This window comes from Manacus candei, unplaced genomic scaffold, assembly GCF_025592945.1.
Source record: "Manacus candei isolate 608988 ecotype Guabito, Panama unplaced genomic scaffold, ASM2559294v1 h1tg000018l, whole genome shotgun sequence".
NCBI lineage: Eukaryota > Metazoa > Chordata > Aves > Passeriformes > Pipridae > Manacus > Manacus candei.
Window position 1 is genome coordinate 1,199,212 of NW_026138066.1, and position 17,908 is coordinate 1,217,119.

The 17,908-nt window shown below is 41.3% G+C and overlaps 2 protein-coding genes across 3 annotated transcripts in view; both read right to left on the reverse strand.

Annotated features, from left to right (window-relative positions):
* TMCC3 (transmembrane and coiled-coil domain family 3) overlaps window positions 1–15,318 on the reverse strand; it is a 159,059-nt gene extending 143,741 nt beyond the window's left edge. The window contains exon 1 of one of the 2 annotated variants that reach the window (XM_051784070.1): window positions 14,923–15,318. The gene's annotated coding sequence lies outside the window, so the exon portion shown is untranslated. Of the gene's footprint in view, window positions 1–1,785; window positions 1,804–14,922 lie in introns of those variants that run through there. The other variant, XM_051784072.1, reaches the window with a different exon arrangement.
* Window positions 1–17,908, reverse strand: part of CEP83 (centrosomal protein 83) — a 193,935-nt gene that overhangs the window by 174,157 nt on the left and 1,870 nt on the right. The window lies entirely within an intron of this gene.

The window sequence follows — 17,908 nt, forward strand, 5'->3', positions numbered from 1 at the left end:
GTCTGTAAGCAGAAAAGGTATTTCCCAAGAACAAAAAAAACCTCCAAAAACTGAAAGAGATAAGTAATTCTGGGGTATTTTTCAGACTAATTAAAATTCTGTTTATTGATGAAGGTTTTTCTACACTGTTACATGAGAGGAAAGTACTAAATCAAACTTCAATAATAATAATAATAATAATAATAATATCCTTTTTAAATGTTTTAGAATCTGACAATGCTTTCATGAATGGGACTAAAGTAGCTTTCTATTAATGAGTGATTGAACTGTCAATCTTTACTCCTTCTTAGTTATTATAATGAATGAAAGCATACCCTTATCAATCTTGGATTCCGTACACATGTCACATGCTGTCTTTCTCCCCCAGGAGCTGTCAATTTAAAGCTATGAGACGGTCCACAGAAGAAAGGAAGTAGCTCTCTGCTCACAAGGCCCATGATAGAAATACTATATGCACAAACACAAAATAAAATGTGAGCATCAACCCAGTTGTTTTCTTCATACTGAATGTACAAAAATGATCTGTGGTTTGTGGTTCTTAGAGGTACATAGAAAATTATAGTGACATAAATTACTGAATTTCACGTCAGCCTACAGTCAAGTCTAATATAAGCATTATTTAACTAAACTTTTTGAAAACCAACTGAACGTGTTTCAATAGCAAGATTTAAAGCAGTAAAATTGCGACGGTCTATGTTATGGTAAGACCTCAGTGTTTCTCATGCGAGTCAGGATGTTGGCAGATGTGGTACTAACTCCAACTGAGAGGGCATGTTCTAGGCGCAGTCCATTCTGCTGATATATTAAGATCTTCTGTCATTGTGGGAAGTGCAAATCCTACAAGAGATGCATGACTTTGGTCATGCATACAACATGAACAGCCAGAGAAGTGGATGAGTTTCAGAAACAAAGTTTGAGTGAATGCATTTTAAGAAATCTGACTTGAGGAGGACTTTGAACACTGCAGTGCTCAGAATACAGTGAACCAAGCAGGGCTGCTACTTGTCTCGTATTCCCTATTGATTTGAGGAGGTGCCCAGTACTGCAGTATGTGAATCACAGCACCTTAGAAAGGAGAAGGGGCATGTTTGAAAATAAACATGGAAGAAGATCCAGGGGCCTTTTCTACACATCACAGTTTTTTAGCTCAATTATTCCAATTCAGACTATGAGAACTTGCTATTGTAGCTATTAAAAAAAAATATTTATCTATTAAAAAATATAGATACAATAAGGAAGCCTTATTTGGTAGTGAATACTGGTTTCAAGGACAACTATTTCCATATAAGTACTTCCATTACAAGCACAGCATATTGTTACCTATTGTACCTATCCTTGGAGTGTTTTGTCAGTTCAGTTCTTACACCGAATTTGTTCAGCTGCTGTAATACTTGCTGCATAAGTGAAGAAAAAAACATGTGGGGCACAGACAAGTTTGGAAGGAAGTGGGAACACATCTTTAAAACAGTTTTACTGCTGAGATGCTCCTGTGGTAAACATGCATCATCAGTTCCTGCTTATGCATACTGGTTATCTGGTCTCACCTGCAGAGGTGCCTTGATGACAATGGCAAGTGGTGCACCAGCAATCTGAATTTATTAAGGGGGTTTGTTTTATTATTTGCAATATTGCATCTTACTGTAACATTTTCGGCTCTCTTGTTATCTGCGGTTTTCATCTGCACTAAGCAACCTGAGTGAATCCTGACTAGAACTGTCCTTGTCACTGTTTTCTGGAAAGTGTCATGCAGAAAAAAAGAGATATACTTAAAAAATACATACTTACTTAGAGAGTTCTTTGTTCCTAGAAATCTGGGAGGTACATGATGTTGTTCCTGTTCCTGCCTGTATGAATGCTTCCACATGTATTTACACGAGGAGTTTGATTGTAACTATAAAAATTTAGTGTTATTTGTCATTCACAAAGCAAAAGAATTGGCTCATCCTTGCTATACAGTATGCTACCACAATTATGGTATAACTTCTAGCTTGCTGTGGATTTAGCTGTTGCGTTCAGGATCATTGAAAAGCACTTCATGGTTTTGCTTTTCATACAGCTACTGAGTTCTTTTGCTGTTACTACTGATTTGCCTAATAATTTTACATACACAGAGCCAAATCCTGCTATTATTTATGAACACATGATGCTGATCCAGATTTGTAATACTGAGACATTATGCTGATAGCATTGGCTGAGGCAAAGAAAGCTTCTCATTTTGGGAATGAACTTAGGATCTTGTTAGGTCCTAGAGTATCTCAAGTTGGAATAAAATTGCCATATTTAAAACAGAACCTCAATAGATTGTGTCTTTGCTTTGTCTGCAGAAGAGGGAAATACTACAATATATTCTTTCCAGCTTATATACTGAAGAATATGGCAAGTTCTAACAGCTCCAAAACAGATGTCTCATGCATTCCTCAGTCATCTGTGCTGATTTTGGCTAGGATAGAGTTAATTTTCTCCACAGGAGCTAGTATGGGGTTGTATTTTGGATTTGTGCTGGGAACAGTGTTGATAACACAGGGACATTTTAGCAATTATTGATCAGTGCTTACACAGCATCAAGGCCTTTTCTACTTCTCATACCACCCTACCAGCGAGGTGTCTGAGCATGCACAAGATGTTGGGAGGCAATACAGCCGGGACAGCTGACACCACTGACCAAAGGGATATTCCATACTGTATGGCATCATGCTCAGTGTATCAATCTGGGGGAAGAAGGAGGAGGAGGAGGGGGTGATGGCATTCATCTTCCCAATAACTGTTGTGTGTGATGGAGCCCTGCTCTCCTGGAGATGGCTGTACACCTGCCTGCCCACAGGAAGCACTTATTTAATTCCTTGTTCTGCTTTGCTTGTATGCATAGCTTTTGCTTTACCTATTAAACTGTCTTTATCTCAACCCATGAGTTTTCTACCTTTTAACCTTCTGATTCTCTCCCCCATCTCACCGGGGGGTGAGTGAGCGAGTGGCTGAGTGGGGCTCAGTTGCTGTCTGGGGTTAAACCTCAACATCATCATAAAACAAATCCTACATCTGAAAACATGTGTTTGTGGTCACTCACCTATGAACTCAGAGCAAATGGCCATCAGCAAGCAGTAGGGAAAGCAGAGAAGTCCCAGGAGCGCTAGCCAGACTGATTTAGCTAATGAAGTGTTGCATAAACAGCAAACATCCATCATCATAAATTATCCTCAAAAACTCCCCTTTCACATTCAGTCATCTCCTTGCATCTAATGCTTCTTAGACAACCTGTGACATCCGTGGCCCGAATCCTGCAAATGTCTAGACTGAGTAGGAAACATGCTCTCTAAACATGCTGTTCATTATAGCTATTTTACCTACTGCCAGATGGATTGATTTGAAATGGTTTATTGCTTACTCATCCTTTTGCATATTTGAATTAGATGAGTTAACAAATTGCCTAGTAGTCAGGAATCAAGTGTCCAATCAAGGACAGTAAAGATTACGAAACTGTGTTTTCTGCCTCCGTAGGCTGTTGCAGGGGAGCTGAAAATTTTACATGGAGATATTTTTGCTTGAGAAGAGTTCAGCTTTGTTAAACAAGCCGCACATTGCATATAAAACCTGTACTTCAAGTCTATTAGTAGGAAAGACAAATATGAAAAGACTGTAGCTTGATAGCCGGCTACAGTGTTGTAATTTTGGTACATTTTAAACAACAGATTGACAGAGAGGACTAGATAGATAGCTTTTAGTAAAAGAACTGAACTGGAATGTAAGAGAGTTGATACTAGAAAGATAACTTTCCACAGAAAAGACAATAGCAATATCACTATTTCAAAATAATCCTCTAGGCATGAGATCATATTTATTACATCAAGGGCTGTAATACCAGTATCCAGCAGTTATTATTAAAGCAAATATAGAGCGAGGGAACCACATATGCATGTATTTTGATGCGTGAGTAAGCTCAAGGAGCAGAAACCTATCAAAAGGAAAAAAGTACCCAGCCACATAGAGCAGAGCAGAATTAATGGAAATACATTTTCCTGTGGCTAAAGAAACAAGCTTAGCCAGAACTTATGTTCCCCTCCAACGTTTTCATAGAATGATGGCTACTTAGGAGATATATGTCACTGAACTCAGCAAACCGAGCTGCGTTTGTAGCAATTTCAGTAACTGCTGTTCCAGTTCAAGCCTGTAGATTTTCTAAAGAAGGATACAAAAATATGTTTGCATTTGACTTTACCTGCTCCTCGCATAGTTATTCTCCCCTCAGCTGCTGTAAAAATAAGCCCAGCCTTTCCCAGAGTTGGCTAACTCAGATACAGTGCTGGTGCATCCAGGAAATATTTTGCATCTCTTAACTTCAGTGACATTTAAGAGTGCCTGACCTCTGGAAGGCTGCCTTGGCTGTAGATCTTTTATCAAACTGGGTTTTGCCTTCAGTTTTCCATTCTGGCTGAGCTTACAGAATTCTTAATTTTATTTAAATGACCAAATATTAGTCCTGACTCAGGAAAGCATTAAATAATATCCTTGAGTCCCTTAATCACTTACTTAAATTGCTTAAAATTTACTACATGTTGAAATGATTTCTTGCACTTGCACCGTACTGTTCTGAAATTACTTTCTGTCACAGCATTGCTTTCCACCATCTCTGTAGAAGAAATGCAGTTTAGAAATGTTGTTCACTGTATTCTTTCCCAATCCACTAGCAGTATCTTGTCCACATGAAGAATATGCTGGGAGGCAGATCTTGTCTCGTCACAAATTATCATACAGAGCATAGGTCTCAACAGTCCCACAGGTGTGTAAATCCACACCAAACTATAAATATGACACAACATGAGGCACTTCAAAGTCGTAATAATGACCTACTTTTGATAGCAGTAAGTAATTGGGAAAATGGCACTCAGAACAAATGGAGAAGTATTGCTCTGCTTTTCCCAGTTTATGTTCCTTTTGGTGGCTGCTCACACATAAGACACTCAGTGCCTAGCTCCACTGTTGGCAAGTTGTTTGCTTCTACTTTTCCTATGGTAGGGTCCTTTTATGACAAATTAGGTAAATTTACTTAAAATAAGTAGCAAGAATATCCCTTGCACTCAATAATCCTCCCACAGCCAATAATTGAAGCCAGTTCTCTTCTTACAGAACAAAGACTATTTTAAATACTAAGAGTAATAGGAGTATACAGCAAAAATTTGGCAAAGAACATATGACATCTTCCAGAGCCATTCAGACAAGTCCGGCTGCTTGATTGCCAAGTCGAAATAAAGGTGTCAGGCATATACTGACAGGTTTTTAAAGTGATCTTAAGCACACAACATGGAAAAAATATAACTTCAGTGCACAGTGTCAAATCAAACAGTTTGTCTGTCATCAATTCGAATGAAAGAATATATGAAATCTCAGGGTGACATCTGGTATTTCAATACAAAATTGGAATCTCTCAGACGTGAAAAGGCTTTCGTCAAGATAATCTCCATTTAAAGTTCTGTAATGTAAACTGTGACCAGATCGAAGACTGAAAGCCAGTGCACTCAAAAGTGAGATACTAAAAAGATGACTTTCATTTAGCTGTCATTTTCCTATCTGTTAACTCAACAGGGTATGCTGTGAGTAGTACATAGGCTACGCAGAGCAAAATGGAAAGTCATGGATGGCTGCGTTGAATTAACCAAGTACCGTAATGTTTGCTGCTCCATATAACCCATCATATGGAAATCAATTCCCATCACAGAGGTTGTTGTTATGTATTTTGGCTGTTGAATTGTAAATCAAATGCTGGAACCATAAGTTCAATATATAATGTGTCTTAACATAGGATTTTGTTGTTGTTGTTTTTAGCAGTTACTCTACACAACAAAGTAAGATTTCTTGTTTTGAATAAAAATGTAAATATAAATCCTCTGTGGCAGCAGGTACTAAACTGATTCAGCACTTGTAGGCTGGTAGGAGAAGGGCAGGGAAAGGTCATGTGCCTACTGCAGTGGCATTCAGTCAAGCCCTAGAAGGCTATTTCTTTCTGTTAAATAAAAATGTGTGGTAACTTGAGCATGGAGAATTCATAATGATGAGGCAATTTGCCTCATGGTTTTGTTTATTATTTTCAAAAGGCCAGCTGTTAAACATAGGTAAATACAAACACTGTTGCACAAGAGCTGGAACTGGGGAAGCCCCCATGGCCATATGCACCCACCAAAACATCTCTAGCTTTTTCCTTCCATGACCCCATCACACATCCTGTTTCCTCCACACACCCTGACTTCTCTGCCGCTTCCAGTGCTCACTGCCTGTCCCCCCCACTGGTTCACACCCCACACCAACTGGCCAGCTGGGACACGTGGGCCGATGGGCAGGGACAGGACAGGCAGCGTGAGTGATTGTGAAGCTCAACGGAAGCAGCTCATCCCCTGGTGAGGTATTAATTCATTCTTTCTCCATTACCCAGATGTTAGTATATACAAACCCTGTAGGAACTTGAATACCCCTCGTGTCTGTACCTTTCACTTTCTGCTTGGCACTATACCCTTGTTCTCTGTTAAGTGGTTAGCAACACACATCCTGTCTTCAAGAGCAAAAAACTGCATGATGGTGATGCCAAATTCCTCGTGGGGTTCAGACATTAGGAAGACAATTATTGAGGAAACACCAGTGTTGATAAAAATCCCAGAAATAGAGGCAGTGCAATTTGGTTTCCTTCAGAAATTTCTGAATGACAGTGTGAATCAAGAGTAACAGAATTAAAATAAAGCTTCTGCCGCTGAAGAATTAAGGCCTAACACAATAGGGGAAGATATACAGAACATGATATTTTAATGCAGTTGTGGATTTTGACAAACAACTATGAAGTACTGTATTTTCAAAGCCACAAATTGTAAATTAATGTGAAGCTGCAGCTGGTGCAAAGCCACCCTGCCACTTTTATGATGGCACAATGTTATGGCTTGCTCAACAGCTGCCTGGAGCAGCCTCACTGGGGTTTTCAGCCCTGGTCTGGCCTCTGAAAGGAGTTCACACACTCCCCTATCAGTCAGCAAGCCTTTTGCAGGGTAATTTTTCTCTAAATATATTAAAAAGGTATATTTTTAACATTAGCTGTTTCCTACATTCTGGCTTTCCTACAGCCTTGCAAAGCAGAAAAAAAATAGACCTGCGACCCTCTGAAGTTTCTCTGATGTCAATAAGAAGTAAATACATTAAAAAAATTAGCACAAAACATATGCAAGAGGAAAATCCTCCTCTTTTTCAATGAAACCTAACATCACAGGAAAAGTCACAGGAAGCAGAATCTAATGAGATTTCTGGCTTTGATTTTATTTCATTTTAATTCTAATTTCCCATTTGTTGGTATGATTTTAAACTGATGGTGATCGAGGTGACAGTCAGCATCCCTGATGATCAGGGAATGCAGTCCCAGTATAGCTCTTGGGTATGTATAAATGGAGAAAAATGGGAGTGGCAGGAGACTAAGAGCAGAGTAGGAGTTTCCATCTTTCCTTAACAGTCCCCTGACTATACTTACCTCAATAAAAAGCACTTGCGTGTGAGTCATCGATCATTGTAAAGCCTGTGTTAGCCTGTGAGCAGGTTATCATGAGCTGAAATATTAACAGTCATCAGAGAGGGGTGGTGAACAAATGCTGGTCTTCCCAGGCAGAAGTCATCAGCCTTGTTGCACCTCTGAGAGAACATATTCCCCAGTTCACAGGTTCCCCTGACTGGAAAAATTAGGCATGCAAGCACTTAGTCTTCTCACCATTGCCTCGAAAGGTCATGAAGCTCCTGCTGAGAAGATTTGCATACCAGTAGGGAAGTACACAGACAGCCAAATGTCTCAGGGGAGTAGACGGTTCAGAATTGGATGGTGAAAGTGCTGATAATACAGAACAGCTTAATATTTTTATTTTTTACTTGGAAAAAAATATGATTCTTATCATTCCTATCAATTAGAGAGAATTTGTTCTTTCTCAGGAACTGAGGAAGATGTGTAGAAGAACAAGGGGAGATCTTTCTAGTCTCTTTGGGCTAACAAAAGAGACACACATAGCTGAAAGGAAAATGGCCAAGAATGGTGTGCTAGCAGGACAAAATGGAAATCTTGCATCTCTTGCTTCTTCATACTGGTAAGTAATCATGGAACCTTCCTGTTAGTTAGGATGTCTGAGGGAAGAAAATGAGAGACCATCTTTAATTATATTGGACATTGTATTGATACATTTGCACTAAGCACTCAGTTCCATTAGTGATGAGCATAGCATTAATACCCAGAAGGGCAGCCTTGCAGGACCAGATGGAAGGGGAGAGACAGAGAGCTACTGGCATGAGAAGGGAGGGCAGAGCCAGATGAAGGAAGTCAGGGGTGGCCCAAAACCGCTTGGCTGTGGATGAGGGGAGGTGGACAAGGGGCAGCATGCAGAACTGCAGTGCCAGCCCCTGGAGTGAGGCAACACAGGATGGAAGGTGGCCGACAGCATGCATGAAACTGAAGGGAAGCTGGAAAGGTGTGCAGATGCACCTCTGAGTAATAACACCAGCCCATCGACTGTTCCAGAGGAGCAAAAGTCTTACCTGCAGAGAGTCCCCCTGCTTTTCCCTTAGAAGTGATTACAACTACAAAATCTGTTTACCAGCCTCCCACTGCTTGCTACAGTCATCTCTGTAAAAGCAGTATGTCTTGCTGGGAAAAGTTTGCTCCTGGATCTCACTGGTTATTACTACAGTGCTCCCAACACTGCAGGGCTTCTCAGCAAAAACTGAACAATCCAGCACAGCAAGCAAAAAGCTTTTCAGTGCTCTTACAGGCTTCACTAAACTGCAGAGACAAAACATTTATGCATCCGGTGGGCTTGGGATTTTTTGACCCACTGTGGCATGGTTTTTGGGGATTAGACTAAGAGAAGTGAGAATTTCAGGCAATGCTGAAGGTGAGAGTAGGACCCCTGTAGACTAAATGTATACTGAAACTAAACAGCTACCAAAAGATAATAATAGGTTCAAGCAAACTCAAGTGATAAGCACAAATATTCCCTGTGTAACACGTCTGTATAAATGTACATGTGTTTATTAAACCTATCTAGGAGGCTAGTGTCTCTCTTAGAAGAGTTTGTATTAATTGATAATTCTTATTTGAATGTTATTTTAACTGAGGCAGAGGGGATGGACAGAAAGGGAATGATAGAAAGGGAGACAAGACAGCCCTACAAATTAGCTCACAGCTTCTTGTTAATGCTGACAAGCTGCTCAGGAAAGATACTGTCTAGATGCCTGATGATGTCTTCTCTGAAAGCCTTGTATAACATACAACTGTTGGTCTATAGCATCTTTTAAACACTTGATTCTAGGCATCTTATGGTGGATGATAGAAGTTGTGATAACCAAACAGAGTGATTCATGCTAATTAAAAAGAAAACAGCGTAAGGTCAGTATAACCTAGAGAAAGAAGAAAAACAAATTGTAAAACTTAATTGGGCCCCTAGAAAAACATAAAATAAGTTACCTCCCTTTTACCTTGTACAAAATTTATAGTGAGGAGACTGTTTAGTTAACTAGATGATAACACCTTTCTTAAGAATTTATAACTTTGTCTAAGAAAAACATCTATTGAAATCCTGACATAACAATGTATAATGTTTATGCCTATGTATAATGAATATGCATGAATTAGCTGAGAATAAATACAGAATATTGTGCCTGCTTTGGGTGTGACAAGCCTCTTGAGTCACAGAGACTTGGCTTGGACACCACAGCGCTGTCTTGCTTTCATTATATAATAAATTCTAATTGGAAATTACCCGAATCTGAGATTTTGTTTCTCACAGAAGTGGTTTGTTTCCTTGATATCTTTCTCTATCAAGAAGCCAATTTGTTAATTGCAGAGCATGAAGGTAATTACACTGTGGAATTATGGGTTGTGACATGAGTGTGCTCGTTTTGCCCAGTGTGGAGTTAGACAAATGGATGGTCAGTTATGGCTTGCGTTTCCCTAGTTCTGAGTACCAACAGCAATTACAATCCTGATTACTAGGAGCTACAAGCACAGATAAGTACCCACTTGGGGTTTAGAAGAAACAAAATTTTACTCAATGTAATCAGAAAAGTGTTACAGCACAGATTACTCGCTGCTCATCACTTTTCTTTTGCAGATATGTCATTATGCTCATAGGTTGGGTTTGGAGAATCCAGTCTGTGCTTTGCCATGATGGACACGTTTGGTGTTTGCTTTTTGAAAACCAGTTTGTGCTTTCCTTCAGCTGCCAGAAGCAAGCCTGCAGCCATGGCACAGGTGAGAAGGCAGCAGGGCTACTGCCAGCCCCCTGTAGTTGCAGTGAGGCTGTAGCAGTGAGGTGGCTATTGTGGGGGTGGGTTGCACAGCAGTTATTTGCTGTCCTTTCTTTTCTAAGCTGAGGTGGTAAGTGGCAAACATCAAAGAGGACTGTGCTTCAAAGAAGCTTTCCAGCTCTGGGGATGAAGGCCGTTATTAGCACAAACTCGATAGATGCTCTAACAATTGTTTGGATCCAAGTGAGGGGTTGGCACCCTGCCAGGAGGACAGATTTGTGGGGGATGAAGGGTAAACAGAGCCAGGTACCCGCTTCCCAACAATATGTGCTCTGTGGAAGAGTTGTTGCTGTGGATTGTGTGAGCCACAGCAGGGACAGCGCATGCAGATCCAAGTTCAATGGTTCCCCCGTTACTAAGCAAAGCTGGATGTTAGATTTGGGATTAATCTCTGTGCCTCTGTTTTGTTTGTTACAGATGCAAATAATCACAGACGGCTGCAGAAGAGCAGAGCAGACAGACATGGTGCTGGGCAGAGGCCAATGCCGATGTCTCCTGAGCAGCCCCTTCCTGGTGCACACACACAGCTGCCTGCAGCCAGCTCCAGGGCCCCAGCCTGGAGCTGACAGCTACCCACCCACCTACCTACCTACTGACTGACTGCAAGCTTTGCAACCCCTTTGATGAGAATTTAATTCTTCATTCAGCTCTGATAATTGGTTACAGCAAGTAGTAGTTGGGTGCTGAATTAATTTTTGCCCTCTCAAGTTCTGTACTTTCAAATGTGTCAAAAGACATGTTGCTCTTTGCTGCACAGTTTGAAGTGATTCTACCTGGAAACATCAGCTTTTCAAATCCTAAACTAACAGATGTGTAAGGAATTTTTTTGAAGAAAAAATCAATCAGAAAAAAATCAATCAGAAATTATTTGAATTCCATCATTTGAAGTCCATTAGAAATAATTTGAAGTTGATAAAACACAAACTAACTTTTGCTGTCAGTACTTACAGCAACAACACTCCAGGACACAGAGCCCCAGATGGAAAAATGTTATTTATAAAAATGAAACCAGATTCCACTGGAGGAGAATACAAATTAAATAGTAGGAGCTAAAGGAAAGCTGGGTAGACTTTAATCTGATAGTTAAAAAACAATTTACAAAAATTAAAACAGTATGCATACATTCAGACTGAGCTGTTTCAGACAGGATAAGATTGTGTCCCGGCCTGCAGCCCATGGCTCTTATCTCAACCCCGTGTCTGAGTTGGTGTCAGCTCATATCAGTCTCCCATGGGCTTTAACTCTCACAATTGATGTTCAGTTAGTGAAGAAAGATTTTTCTAAGGTAGAAGAAATAAATCCAGATATTCTTCTTACTCTTCCTTTTTCAAATAAGTATAAAGTTTGAATTTTTACACTTCAATATAAGAAATCTAAATTTTGTTTTACTCTGTGTTTTGTTTTCTTGCTTATTAAATATCTGAATGTAGGTTGATTGCTCAAAGTTATGCCCCCTCTCTGTGATCTGTAACAAGCTCATTTTAGTGGCAGGGTTTTTTCCCTCCATTTTAATAGTTATTCACAGAAAGCTGCAAATCCTTGAATGGAGATACATGTTCTCCAAGTGCCTGGCCAGACTCTAGCTGCAGAAACCTCTGAAGACACCATGACTCCCAGGTGCTGGGCAGCATTTGGTGTCACCTGCATCTTGGTGTCACCTGCATCTCATCCTGTCCATGAAACAGAAGAAAGGTAGCAAAACTCCCTTGTTGGCTTCTGGTTCTATTTTCAGACCAGCTCTGCTGCTTAGATTCACACTATTAATGGGTTCTTTGGGGCAGGGACACCCAGGAATTAAGCTTTGCTATACCCAGAATGCCAAGAGCGCTGTCAAGAGTTGGCACCTGCTGTAGACGCAAGGTGACGAGGCTCAGTTTGGGATTCGGAAGTGATCTCCCCTGCCAGAGGCAGAGAGGTCTCTGTCTCAGGGTGGTTTTATGCTGAGTGGGCCAAGCCACGCTTAGATGGGGTCCCAGAGAAATGTGAAGGTCAAGCTGGAGATGTTCAAGGTCAAGTTAAGATGTGCCAAATAACAAAAATGCCACTTTCTGCCAACAATGCCATATTGCAGGCAAGCGAGGTGTATCTGAGGCTCGTACTGTGAAAACCGTGCACTTCACTTGTTTCTCTGGAAAGTAAAGCAGCTCCATGAACTCCCCCATGGCCAGGGTAAATAAATCCTCTTCTTTTTTAACACAGCTGTCTCAAATTAAAACATGCTACGGTTTTCTTACTTTCTCTGGATGCTGCCAAACACAAGGGAAGCATGACACAGACAGATATTGCTGAATTTGGTTTTGCCTCGCTGGATTTTTATGGATGGCTACCCTTAAGAAGCAAACTATTAATAGGTCTTTGTCTGAATGCTCGACCACATGAGGTTTCATCTGTTACATTCAGGCAGTGTTTTTGATAGATTGCTATTCCATCAACTAAAAATCCTTTGGCCTATGAAGGATATAAAATAGTCCTACAACCACTTGCCCTAAAACTAATATTTAAAATGTAAATCACAGGGAAAAAATGAGTAGTCCATTAGAGGAGTGGGAAAGAAATGACATCATAGACAAATAGAAATAGATATGAATTCTAGCAATATAAACCAATGTAAACCAGAAGTCTCTTGAGTTGTGATTTGTTTAGGTGATGTTAACTGTACTACAGATTATTTAAATAGATTTTGTAACTGCTGTTGTTATTACAGAGATTAAATTACACTAAGTTATAGATATAGTTTTCGGGTAATTTACATGAAGAAAAGATAGACTCCTAAAATTTCAGTTTGCTGCATATCCTTCTTAATGGGAACAAATTGCAAAACAACTTCAATTTTAGAAGCAATTTGTGAAGCTGTCCAGTGATCACTGCTCCTGCTCTAAATTCCCAGTTAAAAATTAGCCACTAACTCTTATTTTCACTCATGCACACAAACAAAAATTCTTGTTTGCAACATCAAAATCAATTTCTTTTGCCTTATCAGGTTTGTAATGCAGGATAAACCAATCAAAATTAAGTGATTCATGCTTTTAATTAACAAGTAAGAAATTTTGATTTGAATATCAGTTTTTAACTTGCGTTATGCGTCTTTACAATTTGATGAAGAAAGTTTAGCACTGTTTGTTGGAAACATTGTAATGCAAATTTCCACCTAAATATAGTCTTTATGCTAAATGTGGTATTTTTCTTCCTGCCTGTGTACCTGTGCACATTTGTTTATATATATCTTGCTTAGCATACATGTATGTATTCACGTTTTAATTTTTTTTTTACTCTTGATATTTAATACCGAAGAAGTTGTGAATCAAAACCTCAAAGTAAAATGCATTGAGGAAATGTATAAATTTAAGCTTTAAGTGCTTTTTCAAAAAACAAACTCTCCTATAGGTAATTATGACAGACATATATTTTGAAAACACAAGATCCTGCTTCAGTTCTGCCCTTTGTTGCACATGAACAAAGCTCAGAGCACCTGCAAAATTCAGTCTGGGAAGTGACATTACAAGCGATTCAAAACCACAAGGAAATGGCCAGACCTGGTTTTGGCCTTTCAGCAAAGGGAAGTCTCTGGGGCCACTGAGGTCTTCTGCAAACTGAGCATGGTCCTGCCCCTGCTGGCAGCTGGGAATGGCACACCCAGCAAAGCCATCCCCTTCCTGGACTCCATGCTGGAAGTAAGAGCCACCACCAGCTCCAGCATGTGGGTCCTGCTCTGCTTGGGAACCAGAGGGTGGTGTTCAAAGCTCAGCAGGTCTCAAAGACGAAATACCTGCTGGGCTCTTCCCCACTGACATGGGTTTTTCTGATATCTTCCACTGAAATATGCTTCCCCTTGGTGCAATCCAGAATTTACTGTGGGATTTGTGTGAGGAACCCAGAGTGCTATTTAAAGGCTGCCACTTTTGCCCACACCTTGAAGTACCTGCTTTTGTACACTCTTTGCAAACACCACATGAATGCAGAGCCTTTAGATTTGCCGTTAACTTCTTAGAAAAGCAAGGATCTGTTCCCTCTCTTTTCCTCAGCTGCCAATGGAATAATAGGCCCCAAAGAATTAGTAACAAAGGTTTCACTCTGAATGCATTACAGCTGTGGAAAATTTATACCTCAGCTTTCTGGGCTGATGACTTCCAGCTCTATCCAAAACAATTTCCCCAGTAATTCCCACTTAAGACTGCTCTCCAACACCAACTTCTAGCAGGAAACATCCCAAAAATTGAAGCCTGAGGTTAGATGACATAGAATTATGAGTTGGTGACTATCTGAATGTTCTTAGCAGGCCCTCAAGGACCCAAGTGGGCACAGCAATCAGTAGTACAACACAGGTCAAACAGGAGAGGACAAGATCTCCTGCTCTCTTATTCCAGGTTTCTTAAATGTTCTAGGATGTCCTGGCCTGTCAAAGATTTCTCCTCTTGCTGTAGCTAGAAATGGTTATGAAATGTTAACTTTTTGCTGCAAGCTCTTCAGTGCAATGCTAGTGCTGCCTCTCCCCTCCATCTATCTCATATGCTGAAATATTTTGCCAAACAGCCACAGCAGATTCATTAGCTGCTTTCAACATCAAGGCCAATATAAGTTTGGAGACCATTAAAGAGTGTTGTTTGTACTCACCTACTGCAGAGGTCCTCTGTCTGCAAGGCAACCTTCACCTGCTCCAGAACTGTGCAGTCAGGGCAATTTTTGGGTCTCAAGGTCAAAACATGGAGGCTTAGTAAGCACCACACTCCCAATGGACCCCATTTAACATTAAAATTGTTATTTTAATGCTGTGTTGTGCTGACCTCCCTGCCGACAGAGTCATCCCGAGACGGGGACCGGGCGTGTGTCCTGCCGGGCAGCGCAGCCGGCTCGGCAGCGGGGCTGACACGGAGCACGGGGGGCACACGTGGCCGGCAGCGCTGCAGAGCCGTGTCACACGCCCCAGGACTGACCTGCTCTGACTGGGATCTTCACGGGGGGAGACGGTCTCCTGAAGCTCCTCTCACCGTCATTCTCCACCCCCGCGTCCCACGGCCAGTTTCAGCTGTACCGGGCAGAGGCGCAGCGCTGGCAGCAGCGAGAGAGGGAAGGGCCCATGGAGGGAAGGGCTCCATTCCAGTGCACAGGGCTGAGACGAGTGTGCTGTGAGCTCAGCAAAAGCCTGGAGGCAGCTACAGCAAAGGGCTGCTCTGGACAGTGGGGATGGGGAAAGCTACTGGAACAGACATAATTTTAAAATAAAAGGGGGTTTCAGCACTCTGCTGCTCCTGGAAGAGGTACCCGTCTCCTTAAAGAGAGTGTTTCATGTCAGAAGGTTGTTTCTTTTAAGAATCACATTTAGTGCAAGGGGGAATATTCCTGTCAGTGCTTTGGTTGCACTTGGTTGAAGACACCATCTGCTGAGACTCTTGGCTAGCTTGGCATTTAAAATGTCATGTAGACCAGAATGGAACTGAGCCTGAATACTGAGGCAGATGTCATCAGCAAAGGTGAACTTCCATAACTCAGTGAGGTTGCTGATAAAAAGACTGAATTGCAGAAGCATTTGCAGAAAGCCCTGTGGAAGAGCACTGATTTTTCTGCATATGCTTTATTTCCTGTACGTGCCTTGTGCAATCTACCTTAGAGAAACAATGCTACAAGAGATGCCAGTGAAAATTTTGCATTTAAAATCCACCATTTGTGGTTCCAGCTGGATAAAACAGGATGAGCGGGTTTCTGTCCTCTCCAGAAAGTGAGATTGATGATATTTTCTAAACCAAACTACTGAGTCCTTAGGCTTGCTTCAGCCCAGCGAGGCAGGAGGAAAGCTCATTTTTCTCTCTTTCTGTGGAGCATTGCTGCACACAAAGTTGTTCAAAATGGCTTGCTACCTCAATATTTCTGTTCCAGATGACAACAAAAGGACAAACAGGCTCTGATGCCTCTTTTTTCAGCATGGAATGTGTAGTAAGAGTTACTATCTATTCCCTGAGTAGAGTCTCATTCCCAACTGTACCTCCTGATGTGTGTTTAGGAAGCAAACCAAAAATGGGCAGGACAAAGAAAGCAGAGGAATGAAATAGGTAGAAAATGCATTAAAGAGAAGTAGAGGCTAAAACAAATAAAGTTTATTACTTTATCTGTGTTTGAGCCCATAGGGCTTGTATAGATGAGTGTTAGTAATGAAACTCTTCAGCAGCACTGAAGAGTGATGAAACTCTTCAGCAAACTTTGTTCTTAGGGTCAAATAATCTATCAAGATTAAAATGTTAAACAAGTCCTTTCCATGTTCACTGTTCAGTGTGCCTCAAATTGCTTTTCATCTGTGCTCAGTGCTTTTGTTGACTTAAAGTAAATTAAACATTACCCCTTTCTAATTAGATAGGTTAGGAGATCTTGGTGCTACTTCCTACTAATTTAAAGACTGGAACCAGTTTAAAGCAATTAAAGCTAAACCCCCAACTTTTAAATAATGAGTTAATATGAACTTGATTTAATAAGGGAACAACTGGGGGTTAAGTGACCCAGTCAGGCAGGTACATGAAGGAAAAGCAGCCAGTGTAGAGTCAGATATGCAGCCACTGTGGGGGCTACTGGGGAGCAAAGAAGGTTTTTTCTTCTTGACAGGCAATTGCAAGCATGTAATATATCCAACCCCCTTAGTCATCTTCCACAATGATTCCTCTAAGTCAGTGCACTGGGTGGAATTGTCAAGGTGCTGGCAGCGAGGTCTGCAGGGGCCTCTGTGTGGAGAGGCTGGGGCTACCCTGTGCTGGATACAGCCAACCCACCACAGGGCATGGCTCAGTCTGGCTGCCAAGGTGGTGGCACCTCTGGGAAAGAGTATTTGAGATGGGGTAAGAAACATTACACAGGCAGAGAAACATTACACAGAGAAAAGAAGTGTGCAGCAGCCATGGGAACACCGAATTCAGAGCAGGAGGAGGGTGAGGAGGTGCTGCAGGTGCCAGAGCTGAGATTCCTGAGAACCCCGGGAAGAACCCATGCCAGCAGGCAGACATTTCCCAACAGGAACTGCAACCTATGGAAAACCCATATTGGACGTATCCCAAAGGACTGCAGCCATGAAGAGGACTGACGCTGAAGCAGGGGGAATGTACAAGGAAGGAACAGCAGAGAGGAGCTGTGATGGACTGACCACAACCCCCATTCACCCCAGGGTGAATAGAGGAGTCAGGAATGAAGGTGTGAAGTTGAGCCTGGGAAGAAGTGGGGAGGGAAGGTGGTAATTTACATTTTTTGTCTTTGATTCTCACCATGCAAGTCTATTTTACTTGGTAATATATTAAAGTCTCTTTTGTTCATGATGGTAACTGGCAAGCAGTTTCCCCATCTTTATGTCAACCCATGAGCTTTCTATTTTCTCCCCCATCCAGCTGAGGCGCTGGGTGGGCACCCCCCCCACTAGTTATCCACAGAGTAGGTCATCAGATACAGGAAGCCTTGTGGAGATGGCAACTCTGCTAAAAAACATTAGCAGGCTGCAATAGAAGTCAACCATTAGCAACTTATAGAAAAAAAGCCACAGCCCCAAACAACTCTCTTTCAAATGTGAACTTGAAAACTTGACATTTTTGAGACTAGGCTCTGATACATTTTACCTCTGTACCTCCTA